The 23,062-nt window shown below is 44.1% G+C and overlaps 14 non-coding genes across 14 annotated transcripts; 8 read left to right on the top strand and 6 right to left on the bottom strand.

Annotated features, from left to right (window-relative positions):
• The first annotated feature begins 211 nt into the window (after positions 1 to 211).
• TRNAA-CGC (transfer RNA alanine (anticodon CGC)) lies at positions 212 to 283 on the top strand. The gene has a single exon. It is a non-coding gene; the product is annotated as a tRNA-Ala (tRNA).
• A 199-nt stretch (positions 284 to 482) lies between these two features.
• On the bottom strand, positions 483 to 555 carry TRNAM-CAU (transfer RNA methionine (anticodon CAU)). Its single transcript has one exon. It is a non-coding gene; the product is annotated as a tRNA-Met (tRNA).
• A 2,767-nt stretch (positions 556 to 3,322) lies between these two features.
• On the top strand, positions 3,323 to 3,394 carry TRNAA-CGC (transfer RNA alanine (anticodon CGC)). Its single transcript has one exon. It is a non-coding gene; the product is annotated as a tRNA-Ala (tRNA).
• A 1,484-nt stretch (positions 3,395 to 4,878) lies between these two features.
• On the top strand, positions 4,879 to 4,950 carry TRNAA-CGC (transfer RNA alanine (anticodon CGC)). Its single transcript has one exon. It is a non-coding gene; the product is annotated as a tRNA-Ala (tRNA).
• Positions 4,951 to 6,433: 1,483 nt separating this feature from the next.
• On the top strand, positions 6,434 to 6,505 carry TRNAA-CGC (transfer RNA alanine (anticodon CGC)). Its single transcript has one exon. It is a non-coding gene; the product is annotated as a tRNA-Ala (tRNA).
• A 199-nt stretch (positions 6,506 to 6,704) lies between these two features.
• On the bottom strand, positions 6,705 to 6,777 carry TRNAM-CAU (transfer RNA methionine (anticodon CAU)). The gene has a single exon. It is a non-coding gene; the product is annotated as a tRNA-Met (tRNA).
• Positions 6,778 to 7,989: 1,212 nt separating this feature from the next.
• TRNAA-CGC (transfer RNA alanine (anticodon CGC)) lies at positions 7,990 to 8,061 on the top strand. Its single transcript has one exon. It is a non-coding gene; the product is annotated as a tRNA-Ala (tRNA).
• Positions 8,062 to 8,260: 199 nt separating this feature from the next.
• TRNAM-CAU (transfer RNA methionine (anticodon CAU)) lies at positions 8,261 to 8,333 on the bottom strand. Its single transcript has one exon. It is a non-coding gene; the product is annotated as a tRNA-Met (tRNA).
• Positions 8,334 to 11,100: 2,767 nt separating this feature from the next.
• TRNAA-CGC (transfer RNA alanine (anticodon CGC)) lies at positions 11,101 to 11,172 on the top strand. Its single transcript has one exon. It is a non-coding gene; the product is annotated as a tRNA-Ala (tRNA).
• Positions 11,173 to 12,927: 1,755 nt separating this feature from the next.
• On the bottom strand, positions 12,928 to 13,000 carry TRNAM-CAU (transfer RNA methionine (anticodon CAU)). The gene has a single exon. It is a non-coding gene; the product is annotated as a tRNA-Met (tRNA).
• Positions 13,001 to 15,768: 2,768 nt separating this feature from the next.
• On the top strand, positions 15,769 to 15,840 carry TRNAA-CGC (transfer RNA alanine (anticodon CGC)). The gene has a single exon. It is a non-coding gene; the product is annotated as a tRNA-Ala (tRNA).
• A 199-nt stretch (positions 15,841 to 16,039) lies between these two features.
• TRNAM-CAU (transfer RNA methionine (anticodon CAU)) lies at positions 16,040 to 16,112 on the bottom strand. The gene has a single exon. It is a non-coding gene; the product is annotated as a tRNA-Met (tRNA).
• A 1,483-nt stretch (positions 16,113 to 17,595) lies between these two features.
• Positions 17,596 to 17,668, bottom strand: TRNAM-CAU (transfer RNA methionine (anticodon CAU)). The gene has a single exon. It is a non-coding gene; the product is annotated as a tRNA-Met (tRNA).
• Positions 17,669 to 21,992: 4,324 nt separating this feature from the next.
• On the top strand, positions 21,993 to 22,064 carry TRNAA-CGC (transfer RNA alanine (anticodon CGC)). The gene has a single exon. It is a non-coding gene; the product is annotated as a tRNA-Ala (tRNA).
• Positions 22,065 to 23,062: the final 998 nt, after the last annotated feature.

The following is a 23,062-nucleotide window of genomic DNA, read 5'->3' as shown; positions in this document are numbered from 1 at the left end:
CGATAGCTCAGTTGGTAGAGCGGAGGACTGTAGCATAAAGTCAGACATCCTTAGGTCGCTGGTTCAAATCTGGCTCGAAGGATTTTGTGCTTCGATTTCCATATCTTTCACTTTTATTCAAACAATACCTTCCATTGATTATGATCGAGACTTTGCAGTCCCTGGGTTTCAGGGACTCCTTGCATCCATCAAACAGCTCGAGTGCAAAAGTGGGGATGTAGCTCAGTGGTAGAGCGCATGCTTCGCATGTATGAGGTCCCGGGTTCAATCCCCGGCATCTCCAGGAGCCTCTGTTCCTTATCTTGGCTTTTTTCCAGAAGGCTAGCCTGCCATCATGCAGAAAGAAGAAGTTTGTCATGCAGTTGGGGTGAGAGCCCCACTTAAATAGTCAGACATTTGCTTTGGAAAAATCTTTGAACTAGGCATAGTTTGCGCATTTCAAGAAAATCGGAGAATTTTGCATTCCAAAAGAAGGAAATAAATGCCCTCTCTGAGGATCGAACTCAGGACCTTCAGATTATGAGACTGACGCGCTGCCTACTGCGCTAAGAAGGCTGTATATAGGCATCTGTACATAAGACCATGAAGATCATCCAGGTACAAGGCTGAAGTTTTTTCCTGACTGACATTGTATACTGCAGAGTCAAATGGGGTGATGTGGCCGTCGGTTCAATGCAGGGTTTCCAATCATACAGTCAAATTTTGCAGAAGTGGGGATGTAGCTCAGTGGTAGAGCGCATGCTTTGCATGTATCAGGCCCCGGGTTCAATCCCCGGCATCTCCAGACTTTTGCCATGCTTACCTTGGATTTTGGGCAGAAAGCTAGGCTGGCATCATGATGAAGGAAGAGATATGTCCTCCAACCGGGAAGAGGACCCGCTTAATCTGTCAGACGTTTGCCTTGAAAAATCCCATGAAATGGGGCTATCTCATTTTTGATGATTATAGATCAAAAGAATCCTACTTGTTGAAGACATCAAAGTGATGATTCATCTTGACAACCATAATGCTTTGATGATAGAAATCTGTCGCATCTCTCTTGATCATTGGTAAGGGTTCTTCTTCTAAACCAAAGACTCTTTACAGTAGCTTTTAGAAAAACTGAATATTTTGTTTATCTCAATCACCTTCAATCTACAGATTTTTCCGTTCTCTTTCCTTTTGAAAATGCATCCAAAATGCACGTTCTTGATGCTGGGTGCTTAGTAATGACTCCCATAACTTTCTGTCATTTCTTTCATGGTTCCGCGCAGCCATCCATTTGCCACCAATGCTGCCCAAGGTCTTTGTATCAAAGTTCCTTTCCTTTCTGTAAAATTGAAATTTGGAGCACCCCTGCTTATCCCCAAGCCAAGACAGAACATGAACTTTGGTCTGAAATCCTCCTTTGGGGTGATAAGACGTACCTTACAGTGTGCTCTAAGAACTGGTGACTTTGAGAGGGAGCTGCAGGTAATGTTCATGATTTTCATCGATCTGCTCCTGATCCCCACCCCCACAACCTTTCTTGAGCGAGAGATAATTACAGCGCTGAAAGATACTTCAGCCACTCCTTCGATAGCTCAGTTGGTAGAGCGGAGGACTGTAGCATAAAGTCAGACATCCTTAGGTCGCTGGTTCAAATCAGGCTCGAAGGATTTTGTGCTTCGATTTCCATATCTTTCACTTTTATTCAAACAATACCTTCCATTGATTATGATCGAGACTTTGCAGTCCCTGGGTTTCAGGGATTCCTTGCATCCATCAAACAGCTCGAGTGCAAAAGTGGGGATGTAGCTCAGTGGTAGAGCGCATGTTTTGCATGTATGAGGTCCCGGGTTCAATCCTCGGCATCTCCAGGAGCCTCTGTTCCTTATCTTGGCTTTTTTCCAGAAGGCTAGCCTGCCATCATGCAGAAAGAAGAAGTTTGTCATGCAGTTGGGGTGAGAGCCCCACTTAAATAGTCAGACATTTGCTTTGGAAAAATCTTTGAACTAGGCATAGTTTGCGCATTTCAAGAAAATTGGAGAATTTTGCATTCCAAAAGAAGGAAATAAATGCCCTCTCTGAGGATCGAACTCAGGACCTTCAGATTATGATACTGACGCGCTGCCTACTGCGCTAAGAAGGCTGTATATAGGCATCTGTACATAAGACCATGAAGATTATCCAGGTACAAGGCTGAAGGATTTTCCTGACTGACATTGTATACTGCAGAGTCGAATGGGGTGATGTGGCCGTCGGTTCAATGCAGGGTTTCCAATCATACAGTCAAATCTTGCAGAAGTGGGGATGTAGCTCAGTGGTAGAGCGCATGCTTTGCATGTATGAGGCCCCGGGTTCAATCCCCGGCATCTCCAGACTTTTGCCATGCTTACCTTGGATTTTGGGCAGAAAGCTAGGCTGGCATCATGATGAAGGAAGAGATATGTCCTCCAACCGGGATGAGGACCCCGCTTAATCTGTCAGACGTTTGCCTTGAAAAATCCCATGAAATGGGGCTATCTCATTTTTGATGATTATAGATCAAAAGAATCCTACTTGTTGAAGACATCAAAGTGATGATTCATCTTGACAACCATAATGCTTTGATGATAGAAATCTGTCGCATCTCTCTTGATCATTGGTAAGGGTTCTTCTTCTAAACCAAAGACTCTTTACAGTAGCTTTTAGAAAAACGGAATATTTTGTTTATCTCAATCACCTTCAATCTACAGATTTTTCCGTTCTCTTTCCTTTTGAAAATGCATCCAAAATGCACGTTCTTGATGCTGGGTGCTTAGTAATGACTCCCATAACTTTCTGTCATTTCTTTCATGGTTCCGCGCAGCCATCCATTTGCCACCAATGCTGCCCAAGGTCTTTGTATCAAAGTTCCTTTCCTTTCTGTAAAATTGAAATTTGGAGCACCCCTGCTTATCCCCAAGCCAAGACAGAACATGAACTTTGGTCTGAAATCCTCCTTTGGGGTGATAAGACGTACCTTACAGTGTGCTCTAAGAACTGGTGACTTTGAGAGGGAGCTGCAGGTAATGTTCATGATTTTCATCGATCTGCTCCTGATCCCCACCCCCACAACCTTTCTTGAGCGAGAGATAATTACAGCGCTGAAAGATACTTCAGCCACTCCTTCGATAGCTCAGTTGGTAGAGCGGAGGACTGTAGCATAAAGTCAGACATCCTTAGGTCGCTGGTTCAAATCAGGCTCGAAGGATTTTGTGCTTCGATTTCCATATCTTTCACTTTTATTCAAACAATACCTTCCATTGATTATGATCGAGACTTTGCAGTCCCTGGGTTTCAGGGATTCCTTGCATCCATCAAACAGCTCGAGTGCAAAAGTGGGGATGTAGCTCAGTGGTAGAGCGCATGCTTCGCATGTATGAGGTCCCGGGTTCAATCCCCGGCATCTCCAGGAGCCTCTGTTCCTTATCTTGGCTTTTTTCCAGAAGGCTAGCCTGCCATCATGCAGAAAGAAGAAGTTTGTCATGCAGTTGGGGTGAGAGCCCCACTTAAATAGTCAGACATTTGCTTTGGAAAAATCTTTGAACTAGGCATAGTTTGCGCATTTCAAGAAAATCGGAGAATTTTGCATTCCAAAAGAAGGAAATAAATACCCTCTCTGAGGATCGAACTCAGGACCTTCAGATTATGAGACTGACGCGCTGCCTACTGCGCTAAGAAGGCTGTATATAGGCATCTGTACATAAGACCATGAAGATCATCCAGGTACAAGGCTGAAGTTTTTTCCTGACTGACATTGTATACTGCAGAGTCAAATGGGGTGATGTGGCCGTCGGTTCAATGCAGGGTTTCCAATCATACAGTCAAATCTTGCAGAAGTGGGGATGTAGCTCAGTGGTAGAGCGCATGCTTTGCATGTATGAGGCCCCGGGTTCAATCCCCGGCATCTCCAGACTTTTGCCATGCTTACCTTGGATTTTGGGCAGAAAGCTAGGCTGGCATCATGATGAAGGAAGAGATATGTCCTCCAACCGGGATGAGGACCCCGCTTAATCTGTCAGACGTTTGCCTTGAAAAATCCCATGAAATGGGGCTATCTCATTTTTGATGATTATAGATCAAAAGAATCCTACTTGTTGAAGACATCAAAGTGATGATTCATCTTGACAACCATAATGCTTTGATGATAGAAATCTGTCGCATCTCTCTTGATCATTGGTAAGGGTTCTTCTTCTAAACCAAAGACTCTTTACAGTAGCTTTTAGAAAAACGGAATATTTTGTTTATCTCAATCACCTTCAATCTACAGATTTTTCCGTTCTCTTTCCTTTTGAAAATGCATCCAAAATGCACGTTCTTGATGCTGGGTGCTTAGTAATGACTCCCATAACTTTCTGTCATTTCTTTCATGGTTCCGCGCAGCCATCCATTTGCCACCAATGCTGCCCAAGGTCTTTGTATCAAAGTTCCTTTCCTTTCTGTAAAATTGAAATTTGGAGCACCCCTGCTTATCCCCAAGCCAAGACAGAACATGAACTTTGGTCTGAAATCCTCCTTTGGGGTGATAAGACGTACCTTACAGTGTGCTCTAAGAACTGGTGACTTTGAGAGGGAGCTGCAGGTAATGTTCATGATTTTCATCGATCTGCTCCTGATCCCCACCCCCACAACCTTTCTTGAGCGAGAGATAATTACAGCGCTGAAAGATACTTCAGCCACTCCTTCGATAGCTCAGTTGGTAGAGCGGAGGACTGTAGCATAAAGTCAGACATCCTTAGGTCGCTGGTTCAAATCAGGCTCGAAGGATTTTGTGCTTCGATTTCCATATCTTTCACTTTTATTCAAACAATACCTTCCATTGATTATGATCGAGACTTTGCAGTCCCTGGGTTTCAGGGATTCCTTGCATCCATCAAACAGCTCGAGTGCAAAAGTGGGGATGTAGCTCAGTGGTAGAGCGCATGCTTCGCATGTATGAGGTCCCGGGTTCAATCCCCGGCATCTCCAGGAGCCTCTGTTCCTTATCTTGGCTTTTTTCCAGAAGGCTAGCCTGCCATCATGCAGAAAGAAGAAGTTTGTCATGCAGTTGGGGTGAGAGCCCCACTTAAATAGTCAGACATTTGCTTTGGAAAAATCTTTGAACTAGGCATAGTTTGCGCATTTCAAGAAAATCGGAGAATTTTGCATTCCAAAAGAAGGAAATAAATACCCTCTCTGAGGATCGAACTCAGGACCTTCAGATTATGAGACTGACGCGCTGCCTACTGCGCTAAGAAGGCTGTATATAGGCATCTGTACATAAGACCATGAAGATCATCCAGGTACAAGGCTGAAGTTTTTTCCTGACTGACATTGTATACTGCAGAGTCAAATGGGGTGATGTGGCCGTCGGTTCAATGCAGGGTTTCCAATCATACAGTCAAATTTTGCAGAAGTGGGGATGTAGCTCAGTGGTAGAGCGCATGCTTTGCATGTATCAGGCCCCGGGTTCAATCCCCGGCATCTCCAGACTTTTGCCATGCTTACCTTGGATTTTGGGCAGAAAGCTAGGCTGGCATCATGATGAAGGAAGAGATATGTCCTCCAACCGGGAAGAGGACCCGCTTAATCTGTCAGACGTTTGCCTTGAAAAATCCCATGAAATGGGGCTATCTCATTTTTGATGATTATAGATCAAAAGAATCCTACTTGTTGAAGACATCAAAGTGATGATTCATCTTGACAACCATAATGCTTTGATGATAGAAATCTGTCGCATCTCTCTTGATCATTGGTAAGGGTTCTTCTTCTAAACCAAAGACTCTTTACAGTAGCTTTTAGAAAAACGGAATATTTTGTTTATCTCAATCACCTTCAATCTACAGATTTTTCCGTTCTCTTTCCTTTTGAAAATGCATCCAAAATGCACGTTCTTGATGCTGGGTGCTTAGTAATGACTCCCATAACTTTCTGTCATTTCTTTCATGGTTCCGCGCAGCCATCCATTTGCCACCAATGCTGCCCAAGGTCTTTGTATCAAAGTTCCTTTCCTTTCTGTAAAATTGAAATTTGGAGCACCCCTGCTTATCCCCAAGCCAAGACAGAACATGAACTTTGGTCTGAAATCCTCCTTTGGGGTGATAAGACGTACCTTACAGTGTGCTCTAAGAACTGGTGACTTTGAGAGGGAGCTGCAGGTAATGTTAATGATTTTCATCGATCTGCTCCTGATCCCCACCCCCACAACCTTTCTTGAGCGAGAGATAATTACAGCGCTGAAAGATACTTCAGCCACTCCTTCGATAGCTCAGTTGGTAGAGCGGAGGACTGTAGCATAAAGTCAGACATCCTTAGGTCGCTGGTTCAAATCAGGCTCGAAGGATTTTGTGCTTCGATTTCCATATCTTTCACTTTTATTCAAACAATACCTTCCATTGATTATGATCGAGACTTTGCAGTCCCTGGGTTTCAGGGATTCCTTGCATCCATCAAACAGCTCGAGTGCAAAAGTGGGGATGTAGCTCAGTGGTAGAGCGCATGCTTCGCATGTATGAGGTCCCGGGTTCAATCCCCGGCATCTCCAGGAGCCTCTGTTCCTTATCTTGGCTTTTTTCCAGAAGGCTAGCCTGCCATCATGCAGAAAGAAGAAGTTTGTCATGCAGTTGGGGTGAGAGCCCCACTTAAATAGTCAGACATTTGCTTTGGAAAAATCTTTGAACTAGGCATAGTTTGCGCATTTCAAGAAAATCGGAGAATTTTGCATTCCAAAAGAAGGAAATAAATGCCCTCTCTGAGGATCGAACTCAGGACCTTCAGATTATGAGACTGACGCGCTGCCTACTGCGCTAAGAAGGCTGTATATAGGCATCTGTACATAAGACCATGAAGATCATCCAGGTACAAGGCTGAAGTTTTTTCCTGACTGACATTGTATACTGCAGAGTCAAATGGGGTGATGTGGCCGTCGGTTCAATGCAGGGTTTCCAATCATACAGTCAAATCTTGCAGAAGTGGGGATGTAGCTCAGTGGTAGAGCGCATGCTTTGCATGTATGAGGCCCCGGGTTCAATCCCCGGCATCTCCAGACTTTTGCCATGCTTACCTTGGATTTTGGGCAGAAAGCTAGGCTGGCATCATGATGAAGGAAGAGATATGTCCTCCAACCGGGATGAGGACCCCGCTTAATCTGTCAGACGTTTGCCTTGAAAAATCCCATGAAATGGGGCTATCTCATTTTTGATGATTATAGATCAAAAGAATCCTACTTGTTGAAGACATCAAAGTGATGATTCATCTTGACAACCATAATGCTTTGATGATAGAAATCTGTCGCATCTCTCTTGATCATTGGTAAGGGTTCTTCTTCTAAACCAAAGACTCTTTACAGTAGCTTTTAGAAAAACGGAATATTTTGTTTATCTCAATCACCTTCAATCTACAGATTTTTCCGTTCTCTTTCCTTTTGAAAATGCATCCAAAATGCACGTTCTTGATGCTGGGTGCTTAGTAATGACTCCCATAACTTTCTGTCATTTCTTTCATGGTTCCGCGCAGCCATCCATTTGCCACCAATGCTGCCCAAGGTCTTTGTATCAAAGTTCCTTTCCTTTCTGTAAAATTGAAATTTGGAGCACCCCTGCTTATCCCCAAGCCAAGACAGAACATGAACTTTGGTCTGAAATCCTCCTTTGGGGTGATAAGACGTACCTTACAGTGTGCTCTAAGAACTGGTGACTTTGAGAGGGAGCTGCAGGTAATGTTCATGATTTTCATCGATCTGCTCCTGATCCCCACCCCCACAACCTTTCTTGAGCGAGAGATAATTACAGCGCTGAAAGATACTTCAGCCACTCCTTCGATAGCTCAGTTGGTAGAGCGGAGGACTGTAGCATAAAGTCAGACATCCTTAGGTCGCTGGTTCAAATCTGGCTCGAAGGATTTTGTGCTTCGATTTCCATATCTTTCACTTTTATTCAAACAATACCTTCCATTGATTATGATCGAGACTTTGCAGTCCCTGGGTTTCAGGGACTCCTTGCATCCATCAAACAGCTCGAGTGCAAAAGTGGGGATGTAGCTCAGTGGTAGAGCGCATGCTTCGCATGTATGAGGTCCCGGGTTCAATCCCCGGCATCTCCAGGAGCCTCTGTTCCTTATCTTGGCTTTTTTCCAGAAGGCTAGCCTGCCATCATGCAGAAAGAAGAAGTTTGTCATGCAGTTGGGGTGAGAGCCCCACTTAAATAGTCAGACATTTGCTTTGGAAAAATCTTTGAACTAGGCATAGTTTGCGCATTTCAAGAAAATCGGAGAATTTTGCATTCCAAAAGAAGGAAATAAATGCCCTCTCTGAGGATCGAACTCAGGACCTTCAGATTATGAGACTGACGCGCTGCCTACTGCGCTAAGAAGGCTGTATATAGGCATCTGTACATAAGACCATGAAGATCATCCAGGTACAAGGCTGAAGTTTTTTCCTGACTGACATTGTATACTGCAGAGTCAAATGGGGTGATGTGGCCGTCGGTTCAATGCAGGGTTTCCAATCATACAGTCAAATTTTGCAGAAGTGGGGATGTAGCTCAGTGGTAGAGCGCATGCTTTGCATGTATCAGGCCCCGGGTTCAATCCCCGGCATCTCCAGACTTTTGCCATGCTTACCTTGGATTTTGGGCAGAAAGCTAGGCTGGCATCATGATGAAGGAAGAGATATGTCCTCCAACCGGGAAGAGGACCCGCTTAATCTGTCAGACGTTTGCCTTGAAAAATCCCATGAAATGGGGCTATCTCATTTTTGATGATTATAGATCAAAAGAATCCTACTTGTTGAAGACATCAAAGTGATGATTCATCTTGACAACCATAATGCTTTGATGATAGAAATCTGTCGCATCTCTCTTGATCATTGGTAAGGGTTCTTCTTCTAAACCAAAGACTCTTTACAGTAGCTTTTAGAAAAACTGAATATTTTGTTTATCTCAATCACCTTCAATCTACAGATTTTTCCGTTCTCTTTCCTTTTGAAAATGCATCCAAAATGCACGTTCTTGATGCTGGGTGCTTAGTAATGACTCCCATAACTTTCTGTCATTTCTTTCATGGTTCCGCGCAGCCATCCATTTGCCACCAATGCTGCCCAAGGTCTTTGTATCAAAGTTCCTTTCCTTTCTGTAAAATTGAAATTTGGAGCACCCCTGCTTATCCCCAAGCCAAGACAGAACATGAACTTTGGTCTGAAATCCTCCTTTGGGGTGATAAGACGTACCTTACAGTGTGCTCTAAGAACTGGTGACTTTGAGAGGGAGCTGCAGGTAATGTTCATGATTTTCATCGATCTGCTCCTGATCCCCACCCCCACAACCTTTCTTGAGCGAGAGATAATTACAGCGCTGAAAGATACTTCAGCCACTCCTTCGATAGCTCAGTTGGTAGAGCGGAGGACTGTAGCATAAAGTCAGACATCCTTAGGTCGCTGGTTCAAATCAGGCTCGAAGGATTTTGTGCTTCGATTTCCATATCTTTCACTTTTATTCAAACAATACCTTCCATTGATTATGATCGAGACTTTGCAGTCCATGGGTTTCAGGGATTCCTTGCATCCATCAAACAGCTCGAGTGCAAAAGTGGGGATGTAGCTCAGTGGTAGAGCGCATGTTTTGCATGTATGAGGTCCCGGGTTCAATCCTCGGCATCTCCAGGAGCCTCTGTTCCTTATCTTGGCTTTTTTCCAGAAGGCTAGCCTGCCATCATGCAGAAAGAAGAAGTTTGTCATGCAGTTGGGGTGAGAGCCCCACTTAAATAGTCAGACATTTGCTTTGGAAAAATCTTTGAACTAGGCATAGTTTGCGCATTTCAAGAAAATCGGAGAATTTTGCATTCCAAAAGAAGGAAATAAATGCCCTCTCTGAGGATCGAACTCAGGACCTTCAGATTATGATACTGACGCGCTGCCTACTGCGCTAAGAAGGCTGTATATAGGCATCTGTACATAAGACCATGAAGATTATCCAGGTACAAGGCTGAAGGATTTTCCTGACTGACATTGTATACTGCAGAGTCGAATGGGGTGATGTGGCCGTCGGTTCAATGCAGGGTTTCCAATCATACAGTCAAATCTTGCAGAAGTGGGGATGTAGCTCAGTGGTAGAGCGCATGCTTTGCATGTATGAGGCCCCGGGTTCAATCCCCGGCATCTCCAGACTTTTGCCATGCTTACCTTGGATTTTGGGCAGAAAGCTAGGCTGGCATCATGATGAAGGAAGAGATATGTCCTCCAACCGGGATGAGGACCCCGCTTAATCTGTCAGACGTTTGCCTTGAAAAATCCCATGAAATGGGGCTATCTCATTTTTGATGATTATAGATCAAAAGAATCCTACTTGTTGAAGACATCAAAGTGATGATTCATCTTGACAACCATAATGCTTTGATGATAGAAATCTGTCGCATCTCTCTTGATCATTGGTAAGGGTTCTTCTTCTAAACCAAAGACTCTTTACAGTAGCTTTTAGAAAAACTGAATATTTTGTTTATCTCAATCACCTTCAATCTACAGATTTTTCCGTTCTCTTTCCTTTTGAAAATGCATCCAAAATGCACGTTCTTGATGCTGGGTGCTTAGTAATGACTCCCATAACTTTCTGTCATTTCATTCATGGTTCCGCGCAGCCATCCATTTGCCACCAATGCTGCCCAAGGTCTTTGTATCAAAGTTCCTTTCCTTTCTGTAAAATTGAAATTTGGAGCACCCCTGCTTATCCCCAAGCCAAGACAGAACATGAACTTTGGTCTGAAATCCTCCTTTGGGGTGATAAGACGTACCTTACAGTGTGCTCTAAGAACTGGTGACTTTGAGAGGGAGCTGCAGGTAATGTTCATGATTTTCATCGATCTGCTCCTGATCCCCACCCCCACAACCTTTCTTGAGCGAGAGATAATTACAGCGCTGAAAGATACTTCAGCCACTCCTTCGATAGCTCAGTTGGTAGAGCGGAGGACTGTAGCATAAAGTCAGACATCCTTAGGTCGCTGGTTCAAATCTGGCTCGAAGGATTTTGTGCTTCGATTTCCATATCTTTCACTTTTATTCAAACAATACCTTCCATTGATTATGATCGAGACTTTGCAGTCCCTGGGTTTCAGGGACTCCTTGCATCCATCAAACAGCTCGAGTGCAAAAGTGGGGATGTAGCTCAGTGGTAGAGCGCATGCTTCGCATGTATGAGGTCCCGGGTTCAATCCCCGGCATCTCCAGGAGCCTCTGTTCCTTATCTTGGCTTTTTTCCAGAAGGCTAGCCTGCCATCATGCAGAAAGAAGAAGTTTGTCATGCAGTTGGGGTGAGAGCCCCACTTAAATAGTCAGACATTTGCTTTGGAAAAATCTTTGAACTAGGCATAGTTTGCGCATTTCAAGAAAATCGGAGAATTTTGCATTCCAAAAGAAGGAAATAAATGCCCTCTCTGAGGATCGAACTCAGGACCTTCAGATTATGAGACTGACGCGCTGCCTACTGCGCTAAGAAGGTTGTATATAGGCATCTGTACATAAGACCATGAAGATCATCCAGGTACAAGGCTGAAGTTTTTTCCTGACTGACATTGTATACTGCAGAGTCAAATGGGGTGATGTGGCCGTCGGTTCAATGCAGGGTTTCCAATCATACAGTCAAATTTTGCAGAAGTGGGGATGTAGCTCAGTGGTAGAGCGCATGCTTTGCATGTATCAGGCCCCGGGTTCAATCCCCGGCATCTCCAGACTTTTGCCATGCTTACCTTGGATTTTGGGCAGAAAGCTAGGCTGGCATCATGATGAAGGAAGAGATATGTCCTCCAACCGGGAAGAGGACCCCGCTTAATCTGTCAGACGTTTGCCTTGAAAAATCCCATGAAATGGGGCTATCTCATTTTTGATGATTATAGATCAAAAGAATCCTACTTGTTGAAGACATCAAAGTGATGATTCATCTTGACAACCATAATGCTTTGATGATAGAAATCTGTCGCATCTCTCTTGATCATTGGTAAGGGTTCTTCTTCTAAACCAAAGACTCTTTACAGTAGCTTTTAGAAAAACGGAATATTTTGTTTATCTCAATCACCTTCAATCTACAGATTTTTCCGTTCTCTTTCCTTTTGAAAATGCATCCAAAATGCACGTTCTTGATGCTGGGTGCTTAGTAATGACTCCCATAACTTTCTGTCATTTCTTTCATGGTTCCGCGCAGCCATCCATTTGCCACCAATGCTGCCCAAGGTCTTTGTATCAAAGTTCCTTTCCTTTCTGTAAAATTGAAATTTGGAGCACCCCTGCTTATCCCCAAGCCAAGACAGAACATGAACTTTGGTCTGAAATCCTCCTTTGGGGTGATAAGACGTACCTTACAGTGTGCTCTAAGAACTGGTGACTTTGAGAGGGAGCTGCAGGTAATGTTCATGATTTTCATCGATCTGCTCCTGATCCCCACCCCCACAACCTTTCTTGAGCGAGAGATAATTACAGCGCTGAAAGATACTTCAGCCACTCCTTCGATAGCTCAGTTGGTAGAGCGGAGGACTGTAGCATAAAGTCAGACATCCTTAGGTCGCTGGTTCAAATCTGGCTCGAAGGATTTTGTGCTTCGATTTCCATATCTTTCACTTTTATTCAAACAATACCTTCCATTGATTATGATCGAGACTTTGCAGTCCCTGGGTTTCAGGGATTCCTTGCATCCATCAAACAGCTCAAGCGCAAAAGTGGGGATGTAGCTCAGTGGTAGAGCGCATGTTTCGCATGTATGAGGTCCCGTGTTCAATCCCCGGCATCTCCAGGAGCCTCTGTTCCTTATCTTGGCTTTTTTCCAGAAGGCTAGCCTGCCATCATGCAGAAAGAAGAAGTTTGTCATGCAGTTGGGGTGAGAGCCCCACTTAAATAGTCAGACATTTGCTTTGGAAAAATCTTTGAACTAGGCATAGTTTGCGCATTTCAAGAAAATCGGAGAATTTTGCATTCCAAAAGAAGGAAATAAATGCCCTCTCTGAGGATCGAACTCAGGACCTTCAGATTATGAGACTGACGCGCTGCCTACTGCGCTAAGAAGGCTGTATATAGGCATCGGTACATAAGACCATGAAGATCATCCAGGTACAAGGCTGAAGGATTTTCCTGACTGACATTGTATACTGCAGAGTCGAATGGGGTGATGTGGCCGTCGGTTCAATGCAGGGTTTCCAATCATACAGTCAAATCTTGCAGAAGTGGGGATGTAGCTCAGTGGTAGAGCGCATGCTTTGCATGTATGAGGCCCCGGGTTCAATCCCCGGCATCTCCAGACTTTTGCCATGCTTACCTTGGATTTTGGGCAGAAAGCTAGGCTGGCATCATGATGAAGGAAGAGATATGTCCTCCAACAGGGATGAGGACCCCGCTTAATCTGTCAGACGTTTGCCTTGAAAAATCCCATGAAATGGGGCTATCTCATTTTTGATGATTATAGATCAAAAGAATCCTACTTGTTGAAGACATCAAAGTGATGATTCATCTTGACAACCATAATGCTTTGATGATAGAAATCTGTCGCATCTCTCTTGATCATTGGTAAGGGTTCTTCTTCTAAACCAAAGACTCTTTACAGTAGCTTTTAGAAAAACGGAATATTTTGTTTATCTCAATCACCTTCAATCTACAGATTTTTCCGTTCTCTTTCCTTTTGAAAATGCATCCAAAATGCACGTTCTTGATGCTGGGTGCTTAGTAATGACTCCCATAACTTTCTGTCATTTCTTTCATGGTTCCGCGCAGCCATCCATTTGCCACCAATGCTGCCCAAGGTCTTTGTATCAAAGTTCCTTTCCTTTCTGTAAAATTGAAATTTGGAGCACCCCTGCTTATCCCCAAGCCAAGACAGAACATGAACTTTGGTCTGAAATCCTCCTTTGGGGTGATAAGACGTACCTTACAGTGTGCTCTAAGAACTGGTGACTTTGAGAGGGAGCTGCAGGTAATGTTCATGATTTTCATCGATCTGCTCCTGATCCCCACCCCCACAACCTTTCTTGAGCGAGAGATAATTACAGCGCTGAAAGATACTTCAGCCACTCCTTCGATAGCTCAGTTGGTAGAGCGGAGGACTGTAGCATAAAGTCAGACATCCTTAGGTCGCTGGTTCAAATCAGGCTCGAAGGATTTTGTGCTTCGATTTCCATATCTTTCACTTTTATTCAAACAATACCTTCCATTGATTATGATCGAGACTTTGCAGTCCATGGGTTTCAGGGATTCCTTGCATCCATCAAACAGCTCGAGTGCAAAAGTGGGGATGTAGCTCAGTGGTAGAGCGCATGTTTTGCATGTATGAGGTCCCGGGTTCAATCCTCGGCATCTCCAGGAGCCTCTGTTCCTTATCTTGGCTTTTTTCCAGAAGGCTAGCCTGCCATCATGCAGAAAGAAGAAGTTTGTCATGCAGTTGGGGTGAGAGCCCCACTTAAATAGTCAGACATTTGCTTTGGAAAAATCTTTGAACTAGGCATAGTTTGCGCATTTCAAGAAAATCGGAGAATTTTGCATTCCAAAAGAAGGAAATAAATGCCCTCTCTGAGGATCGAACTCAGGACCTTCAGATTATGATACTGACGCGCTGCCTACTGCGCTAAGAAGGCTGTATATAGGCATCTGTACATAAGACCATGAAGATTATCCAGGTACAAGGCTGAAGGATTTTCCTGACTGACATTGTATACTGCAGAGTCGAATGGGGTGATGTGGCCGTCGGTTCAATGCAGGGTTTCCAATCATACAGTCAAATCTTGCAGAAGTGGGGATGTAGCTCAGTGGTAGAGCGCATGCTTTGCATGTATGAGGCCCCGGGTTCAATCCCCGGCATCTCCAGACTTTTGCCATGCTTACCTTGGATTTTGGGCAGAAAGCTAGGCTGGCATCATGATGAAGGAAGAGATATGTCCTCCAACCGGGATGAGGACCCCGCTTAATCTGTCAGACGTTTGCCTTGAAAAATCCCATGAAATGGGGCTATCTCATTTTTGATGATTATAGATCAAAAGAATCCTACTTGTTGAAGACATCAAAGTGATGATTCATCTTGACAACCATAATGCTTTGATGATAGAAATCTGTCGCATCTCTCTTGATCATTGGTAAGGGTTCTTCTTCTAAACCAAAGACTCTTTACAGTAGCTTTTAGAAAAACGGAATATTTTGTTTATCTCAATCACCTTCAATCTACAGATTTTTCCGTTCTCTTTCCTTTTGAAAATGCATCCAAAATGCACGTTCTTGATGCTGGGTGCTTAGTAATGACTCCCATAACTTTCTGTCATTTCATTCATGGTTCCGCGCAGCCATCCATTTGCCACCAATGCTGCCCAAGGTCTTTGTATCAAAGTTCCTTTCCTTTCTGTAAAATTGAAATTTGGAGCACCCCTGCTTATCCCCAAGCCAAGACAGAACATGAACTTTGGTCTGAAATCCTCCTTTGGGGTGATAAGACGTACCTTACAGTGTGCTCTAAGAACTGGTGACTTTGAGAGGGAGCTGCAGGTAATGTTCATGATTTTCATCGATCTGCTCCTGATCCCCACCCCCACAACCTTTCTTGAGCGAGAGATAATTACAGCGCTGAAAGATACTTCAGCCACTCCTTCGATAGCTCAGTTGGTAGAGCGGAGGACTGTAGCATAAAGTCAGACATCCTTAGGTCGCTGGTTCAAATCTGGCTCGAAGGATTTTGTGCTTCGATTTCCATATCTTTCACTTTTATTCAAACAATACCTTCCATTGATTATGATCGAGACTTTGCAGTCCCTGGGTTTCAGGGACTCCTTGCATCCATCAAACAGCTCGAGTGCAAAAGTGGGGATGTAGCTCAGTGGTAGAGCGCATGCTTCGCATGTATGAGGTCCCGGGTTCAATCCCCGGCATCTCCAGGAGCCTCTGTTCCTTATCTTGGCTTTTTTCCAGAAGGCTAGCCTGCCATCATGCAGAAAGAAGAAGTTTGTCATGCAGTTGGGGTGAGAGCCCCACTTAAATAGTCAGACATTTGCTTTGGAAAAATCTTTGAACTAGGCATAGTTTGCGCATTTCAAGAAAATCGGAGAATTTTGCATTCCAAAAGAAGGAAATAAATGCCCTCTCTGAGGATCGAACTCAGGACCTTCAGATTATGAGACTGACGCGCTGCCTACTGCGCTAAGAAGGCTGTATATAGGCATCTGTACATAAGACCATGAAGATCATCCAGGTACAAGGCTGAAGTTTTTTCCTGACTGACATTGTATACTGCAGAGTCAAATGGGGTGATGTGGCCGTCGGTTCAATGCAGGGTTTCCAATCATACAGTCAAATTTTGCAGAAGTGGGGATGTAGCTCAGTGGTAGAGCGCATGCTTTGCATGTATCAGGCCCCGGGTTCAATCCCCGGCATCTCCAGACTTTTGCCATGCTTACCTTGGATTTTGGGCAGAAAGCTAGGCTGGCATCATGATGAAGGAAGAGATATGTCCTCCAACCGGGAAGAGGACCCCGCTTAATCTGTCAGACGTTTGCCTTGAAAAATCCCATGAAATGGGGCTATCTCATTTTTGATGATTATAGATCAAAAGAATCCTACTTGTTGAAGACATCAAAGTGATGATTCATCTTGACAACCATAATGCTTTGATGATAGAAATCTGTCGCATCTCTCTTGATCATTGGTAAGGGTTCTTCTTCTAAACCAAAGACTCTTTACAGTAGCTTTTAGAAAAACGGAATATTTTGTTTATCTCAATCACCTTCAATCTACAGATTTTTCCGTTCTCTTTCCTTTTGAAAATGCATCCAAAATGCACGTTCTTGATGCTGGGTGCTTAGTAATGACTCCCATAACTTTCTGTCATTTCTTTCATGGTTCCGCGCAGCCATCCATTTGCCACCAATGCTGCCCAAGGTCTTTGTATCAAAGTTCCTTTCCTTTCTGTAAAATTGAAATTTGGAGCACCCCTGCTTATCCCCAAGCCAAGACAGAACATGAACTTTGGTCTGAAATCCTCCTTTGGGGTGATAAGACGTACCTTACAGTGTGCTCTAAGAACTGGTGACTTTGAGAGGGAGCTGCAGGTAATGTTCATGATTTTCATCGATCTGCTCCTGATCCCCACCCCCACAACCTTTCTTGAGCGAGAGATAATTACAGCGCTGAAAGATACTTCAGCCACTCCTTCGATAGCTCAGTTGGTAGAGCGGAGGACTGTAGCATAAAGTCAGACATCCTTAGGTCGCTGGTTCAAATCTGGCTCGAAGGATTTTGTGCTTCGATTTCCATATCTTTCACTTTTATTCAAACAATACCTTCCATTGATTATGATCGAGACTTTGCAGTCCCTGGGTTTCAGGGATTCCTTGCATCCATCAAACAGCTCAAGCGCAAAAGTGGGGATGTAGCTCAGTGGTAGAGCGCATGTTTCGCATGTATGAGGTCCCGTGTTCAATCCCCGGCATCTCCAGGAGCCTCTGTTCCTTATCTTGGCTTTTTTCCAGAAGGCTAGCCTGCCATCATGCAGAAAGAAGAAGTTTGTCATGCAGTTGGGGTGAGAGCCCCACTTAAATAGTCAGACATTTGCTTTGGAAAAATCTTTGAACTAGGCATAGTTTGCGCATTTCAAGAAAATCGGAGAATTTTGCATTCCAAAAGAAGGAAATAAATGCCCTCTCTGAGGATCGAACTCAGGACCTTCAGATTATGAGACTGACGCGCTGCCTACTGCGCTAAGAAGGCTGTATATAGGCATCGGTACATAAGACCATGAAGATCATCCAGGTACAAGGCTGAAGGATTTTCCTGACTGACATTGTATACTGCAGAGTCGAATGGGGTGATGTGGCCGTCGGTTCAATGCAGGGTTTCCAATCATACAGTCAAATCTTGCAGAAGTGGGGATGTAGCTCAGTGGTAGAGCGCATGCTTTGCATGTATGAGGCCCCGGGTTCAATCCCCGGCATCTCCAGACTTTTGCCATGCTTACCTTGGATTTTGGGCAGAAAGCTAGGCTGGCATCATGATGAAGGAAGAGATATGTCCTCCAACAGGGATGAGGACCCCGCTTAATCTGTCAGACGTTTGCCTTGAAAAATCCCATGAAATGGGGCTATCTCATTTTTGATGATTATAGATCAAAAGAATCCTACTTGTTGAAGACATCAAAGTGATGATTCATCTTGACAACCATAATGCTTTGATGATAGAAATCTGTCGCATCTCTCTTGATCATTGGTAAGGGTTCTTCTTCTAAACCAAAGACTCTTTACAGTAGCTTTTAGAAAAACGGAATATTTTGTTTATCTCAATCACCTTCAATCTACAGATTTTTCCGTTCTCTTTCCTTTTGAAAATGCATCCAAAATGCACGTTCTTGATGCTGGGTGCTTAGTAATGACTCCCATAACTTTCTGTCATTTCTTTCATGGTTCCGCGCAGCCATCCATTTGCCACCAATGCTGCCCAAGGTCTTTGTATCAAAGTTCCTTTCCTTTCTGTAAAATTGAAATTTGGAGCACCCCTGCTTATCCCCAAGCCAAGACAGAACATGAACTTTGGTCTGAAATCCTCCTTTGGGGTGATAAGACGTACCTTACAGTGTGCTCTAAGAACTGGTGACTTTGAGAGGGAGCTGCAGGTAATGTTCATGATTTTCATCGATCTGCTCCTGATCCCCACCCCCACAACCTTTCTTGAGCGAGAGATAATTACAGCGCTGAAAGATACTTCAGCCACTCCTTCGATAGCTCAGTTGGTAGAGCGGAGGACTGTAGCATAAAGTCAGACATCCTTAGGTCGCTGGTTCAAATCTGGCTCGAAGGATTTTGTGCTTCGATTTCCATATCTTTCACTTTTATTCAAACAATACCTTCCATTGATTATGATCGAGACTTTGCAGTCCCTGGGTTTCAGGGATTCCTTGCATCCATCAAACAGCTCAAGCGCAAAAGTGGGGATGTAGCTCAGTGGTAGAGCGCATGTTTCGCATGTATGAGGTCCCGTGTTCAATCCCCGGCATCTCCAGGAGCCTCTGTTCCTTATCTTGGCTTTTTTCCAGAAGGCTAGCCTGCCATCATGCAGAAAGAAGAAGTTTGTCATGCAGTTGGGGTGAGAGCCCCACTTAAATAGTCAGACATTTGCTTTGGAAAAATCTTTGAACTAGGCATAGTTTGCGCATTTCAAGAAAATCGGAGAATTTTGCATTCCAAAAGAAGGAAATAAATGCCCTCTCTGAGGATCGAACTCAGGACCTTCAGATTATGAGACTGACGCGCTGCCTACTGAGCTAAGAAGGCTGTATATAGGCATCGGTACATAAGACCATGAAGATCATCCAGGTACAAGGCTGAAGGATTTTCCTGACTGACATTGTATACTGCAGAGTCGAATGGGGTGATGTGGCCGTCGGTTCAATGCAGGGTTTCCAATCATACAGTCAAATCTTGCAGAAGTGGGGATGTAGCTCAGTGGTAGAGCGCATGCTTTGCATGTATGAGGCCCCGGGTTCAATCCCCGGCATCTCCAGACTTTTGCCATGCTTACCTTGGATTTTGGGCAGAAAGCTAGGCTGGCATCATGATGAAGGAAGAGATATGTCCTCCAACCGGGAAGAGGACCCCGCTTAATCTGTCAGACGTTTGCCTTGAAAAATCCCATGAAATGGGGCTATCTCATTTTTGATGATTATAGATCAAAAGAATCCTACTTGTTGAAGACATCAAAGTGATGATTCATCTTGACAACCATAATGCTTTGATGATAGAAATCTGTCGCATCTCTCTTGATCATTGGTAAGGGTTCTTCTTCTAAACCAAAGACTCTTTACAGTAGCTTTTAGAAAAACGGAATATTTTGTTTATCTCAATCACCTTCAATCTACAGATTTTTCCGTTCTCTTTCCTTTTGAAAATGCATCCAAAATGCACGTTCTTGATGCTGGGTGCTTAGTAATGACTCCCATAACTTTCTGTCATTTCTTTCATGGTTCCGCGCAGCCATCCATTTGCCACCAATGCTGCCCAAGGTCTTTGTATCAAAGTTCCTTTCCTTTCTGTAAAATTGAAATTTGGAGCACCCCTGCTTATCCCCAAGCCAAGACAGAACATGAACTTTGGTCTGAAATCCTCCTTTGGGGTGATAAGACGTACCTTACAGTGTGCTCTAAGAACTGGTGACTTTGAGAGGGAGCTGCAGGTAATGTTCATGATTTTCATCGATCTGCTCCTGATCCCCACCCCCACAACCTTTCTTGAGCGAGAGATAATTACAGCGCTGAAAGATACTTCAGCCACTCCTTCGATAGCTCAGTTGGTAGAGCGGAGGACTGTAGCATAAAGTCAGACATCCTTAGGTCGCTGGTTCAAATCTGGCTCGAAGGATTTTGTGCTTCGATTTCCATATCTTTCACTTTTATTCAAACAATACCTTCCATTGATTATGATCGAGACTTTGCAGTCCCTGGGTTTCAGGGATTCCTTGCATCCATCAAACAGCTCAAGCGCAAAAGTGGGGATGTAGCTCAGTGGTAGAGCGCATGTTTCGCATGTATGAGGTCCCGTGTTCAATCCCCGGCATCTCCAGGAGCCTCTGTTCCTTATCTTGGCTTTTTTCCAGAAGGCTAGCCTGCCATCATGCAGAAAGAAGAAGTTTGTCATGCAGTTGGGGTGAGAGCCCCACTTAAATAGTCAGACATTTGCTTTGGAAAAATCTTTGAACTAGGCATAGTTTGCGCATTTCAAGAAAATCGGAGAATTTTGCATTCCAAAAGAAGGAAATAAATGCCCTCTCTGAGGATCGAACTCAGGACCTTCAGATTATGAGACTGACGCGCTGCCTACTGAGCTAAGAAGGCTGTATATAGGCATCGGTACATAAGACCATGAAGATCATCCAGGTACAAGGCTGAAGGATTTTCCTGACTGACATTGTATACTGCAGAGTCGAATGGGGTGATGTGGCCGTCGGTTCAATGCAGGGTTTCCAATCATACAGTCAAATCTTGCAGAAGTGGGGATGTAGCTCAGTGGTAGAGCGCATGCTTTGCATGTATGAGGCCCCGGGTTCAATCCCCGGCATCTCCAGACTTTTGCCATGCTTACCTTGGATTTTGGGCAGAAAGCTAGGCTGGCATCATGATGAAGGAAGAGATATGTCCTCCAACCGGGAAGAGGACCCCGCTTAATCTGTCAGACGTTTGCCTTGAAAAATCCCATGAAATGGGGCTATCTCATTTTTGATGATTATAGATCAAAAGAATCCTACTTGTTGAAGACATCAAAGTGATGATTCATCTTGACAACCATAATGCTTTGATGATAGAAATCTGTCGCATCTCTCTTGATCATTGGTAAGGGTTCTTCTTCTAAACCAAAGACTCTTTACAGTAGCTTTTAGAAAAACGGAATATTTTGTTTATCTCAATCACCTTCAATCTACAGATTTTTCCGTTCTCTTTCCTTTTGAAAATGCATCCAAAATGCACGTTCTTGATGCTGGGTGCTTAGTAATGACTCCCATAACTTTCTGTCATTTCTTTCATGGTTCCGCGCAGCCATCCATTTGCCACCAATGCTGCCCAAGGTCTTTGTATCAAAGTTCCTTTCCTTTCTGTAAAATTGAAATTTGGAGCACCCCTGCTTATCCCCAAGCCAAGACAGAACATGAACTTTGGTCTGAAATCCTCCTTTGGGGTGATAAGACGTACCTTACAGTGTGCTCTAAGAACTGGTGACTTTGAGAGGGAGCTGCAGGTAATGTTCATGATTTTCATCGATCTGCTCCTGATCCCCACCCCCACAACCTTTCTTGAGCGAGAGATAATTACAGCGCTGAAAGATACTTCAGCCGCTCCTTCGATAGCTCAGTTGGTAGAGCGGAGGACTGTAGCATAAAGTCAGACATCCTTAGGTCGCTGGTTCAAATCTGGCTCGAAGGATTTTGTGCTTCGATTTCCATATCTTTCACTTTTATTCAAACAATACCTTCCATTGATTATGATCGAGACTTTGCAGTCCCTGGGTTTCAGGGACTCCTTGCATCCATCAAACAGCTCGAGTGCAAAAGTGGGGATGTAGCTCAGTGGTAGAGCGCATGCTTCGCATGTATGAGGTCCCGGGTTCAATCCCCGGCATCTCCAGGAGCCTCTGTTCCTTATCTTGGCTTTTTTCCAGAAGGCTAGCCTGCCATCATGCAGAAAGAAGAAGTTTGTCATGCAGTTGGGGTGAGAGCCCCACTTAAATAGTCAGACATTTGCTTTGGAAAAATCTTTGAACTAGGCATAGTTTGCGCATTTCAAGAAAATCGGAGAATTTTGCATTCCAAAAGAAGGAAATAAATGCCCTCTCTGAGGATCGAACTCAGGACCTTCAGATTATGAGACTGACGTGCTGCCTACTGCGCTAAGAAGGCTGCATATAGGCATCTGTACATAAGACCATGAAGATCATCCAGGTACAAGGCTGAAGTTTTTTCCTGACTGACATTGTATACTGCAGAGTCAAATGGGGTGATGTGGCCGTCGGTTCAATGCAGGGTTTCCAATCATACAGTCAAATTTTGCAGAAGTGGGGATGTAGCTCAGTGGTAGAGCGCATGCTTTGCATGTATCAGGCCCCGGGTTCAATCCCCGGCATCTCCAGACTTTTGCCATGCTTACCTTGGATTTTGGGCAGAAAGCTAGGCTGGCATCATGATGAAGGAAGAGATATGTCCTCCAACCGGGAAGAGGACCCGCTTAATCTGTCAGACGTTTGCCTTGAAAAATCCCATGAAATGGGGCTATCTCATTTTTGATGATTATAGATCAAAAGAATCCTACTTGTTGAAGACATCAAAGTGATGATTCATCTTGACAACCATAATGCTTTGATGATAGAAATCTGTCGCATCTCTCTTGATCATTGGTAAGGGTTCTTCTTCTAAACCAAAGACTCTTTACAGTAGCTTTTAGAAAAACGGAATATTTTGTTTATCTCAATCACCTTCAATCTACAGATTTTTCCGTTCTCTTTCCTTTTGAAAATGCATCCAAAATGCACGTTCTTGATGCTGGGTGCTTAGTAATGACTCCCATAACTTTCTGTCATTTCTTTCATGGTTCCGCGCAGCCATCCATTTGCCACCAATGCTGCCCAA

This window comes from Triturus cristatus, chromosome 4_1, assembly GCF_964204655.1.
Source record: "Triturus cristatus chromosome 4_1, aTriCri1.1, whole genome shotgun sequence".
Taxonomy (NCBI): Eukaryota; Metazoa; Chordata; class Amphibia; order Caudata; family Salamandridae; genus Triturus; species Triturus cristatus.
Note: the sequence above shows the minus strand (reverse complement) of the source record. Positions and strands in the feature narration are given on the sequence as shown.